The sequence below is a fragment of the Schistocerca cancellata genome, chromosome 12 (genome assembly GCF_023864275.1).
Source record: "Schistocerca cancellata isolate TAMUIC-IGC-003103 chromosome 12, iqSchCanc2.1, whole genome shotgun sequence".
Classification (NCBI taxonomy): domain Eukaryota; kingdom Metazoa; phylum Arthropoda; class Insecta; order Orthoptera; family Acrididae; genus Schistocerca; species Schistocerca cancellata.
The window spans coordinates 23,242,653-23,244,483 of NC_064637.1; the positions used below are offsets into that span (position 1 = coordinate 23,242,653).

Consider the following 1,831-nt stretch of genomic DNA (forward strand, 5'->3'; position numbering starts at 1 on the left):
ATTGTTACCTAATTAAATTTGTTCACTTGTTCAGAGCTCAGAGAAAGAGTCATCCATTAACATATTAACTGATTACGCTGTTTTGTTTTTATAGAAATTCTCTGTTCACATAGTAGCCTTTTTAAATAACTGTCCACACTGTTAAACATACTATTGTGCAGACCAGTGTTATTTGTCAAGATCACGTGAAGTTTTACTATTTCTTTTCGAAAACATGCTTCATTCTAAAATCGTTGTCCTGAAACATCATTTCTCCCCATCTCACTGTTTAAAGATGGTTTATCATTACGCATTACCACATTGCACCACGTGGTATGCAACAGTTTGAATATTAAACTTCCTGGCAGATTAAAACTGTGTGCCGGACCGAGACTCGAACTCGGGTCCTTTGCCTTTCGGAGGCAAGTGCTGTACCATCAGAGCTACCCAAGCACGACTCACGCCCCGTGCTCACAGCTTCACTTCTGCCAGTACCTCGTCTCCTTCGTTACAAACTTTACAGAAGCTCTCCTGCGGACCTTGCAGAACTAGCACCCCTGAAAGAAAGGATAATGCGGAGACATGGCTTAGCCACAGCCTGGGGGATGTTTCCAGAATGAGATTTTCACTCTGCAGTGGAGTGTGCGCTGATATGAAACTTCCTGGCAGATTAAAACTGTGTGCCGGACCGAGACTCGAACTCGGGACCTTTGCCTTTCACGGGCAAGTGCTCTACCAACTGAGCTACCCAAGCACGACTCACGCCCCGTCCTCACAGCTTCACTTCTGCCAGTACCTCGTCTCCTACGTTCCAAAGTTTCATATCAGCGCACACTCCGCTGCAGAGTGAAAATCTCATTCTGGAGTCTGAATATTGTTTGGAAATTTTATTTAAAAATACAAATTTCGCTTAGCCGCTGTCTACTTGCTGTTGTGCTTTCGAGAAATCTGCAACAATGTAGTCTAGACGCGAGATAAGTGGAAATTTTGATTAGGGCCAGATAATTGTTTTACTTCACTTGCGCAGTTAATATAAAGACAAGCTGTGTTCAGACCACTTACAGTCCATTTCGATTTAGGATGTGTTTAGTCAAAGGGTAGCATAGGGATAAAAAAAAAATTGTAAATTTTGTGGGACCAAACTGCTTAGGTCATCGGTCCCTAAGCTCACACACTACTTAATCTTACTTTAAGTAACCTACTCTGTAGGCAACACACACACCCATGCCCGAGGCAGGACTCGAACCCCAGACGGAGGAAGCCGCGCGGACAGTGACAAGACACCTGAGAAAGCGCAGCTAGGAATTTTAAGTTGAATAACGATGTGTGGGTACATTATTGTGGTAAAACGTAGGCGTCTTGTAGAGTGGGACGTAAATTTGGGCTAAATTTCATACGGAAACACACAGTGGGGAACTTACAACACGTACTCACATTCACTCTAATTTCGGCTTGTTATTACTTTCATGAAGTAAACATTGCTTCTACCTACCGATCTTTGCTAACGACTCGCTTCTAGTATTGGTGACTTCCCAGTCCCCTCCACGAACACTACAACATTTAACGGATTTGTCCAACTCCTCACGGAACGCGGGCGTGTGTCGTTGAACCACGTGTGACATTCGGCCACGCCTCCACACTACGCCTTGACTTCCCTGCCTCACGTAACAGTTGGCACCAAAACGAACTTCTCAGGCACCGGGGTTTTCCCTGGCGGCAGTATTGTTGAGATATGTCGTTACGTGTAAGGGACAGATTTCGTTGCTGAAAGAGTAACTACCACTACCTTTTCAAGCGTCACATCTTCCGGAAGATGATAACCGAATTTCGGAAGTCCTGTTTTCGCTGTCGT

At 44.6% G+C, this 1,831-nt stretch overlaps 1 non-coding gene across 1 annotated transcript; it reads right to left on the bottom strand.

The window, feature by feature from the left end:
• Positions 1-659: 659 nt before the first annotated feature.
• On the bottom strand, positions 660-734 carry Trnas-uga (transfer RNA serine (anticodon UGA)). Its single transcript has one exon. It is a non-coding gene; the product is annotated as a tRNA-Ser (tRNA).
• Positions 735-1,831: the final 1,097 nt, after the last annotated feature.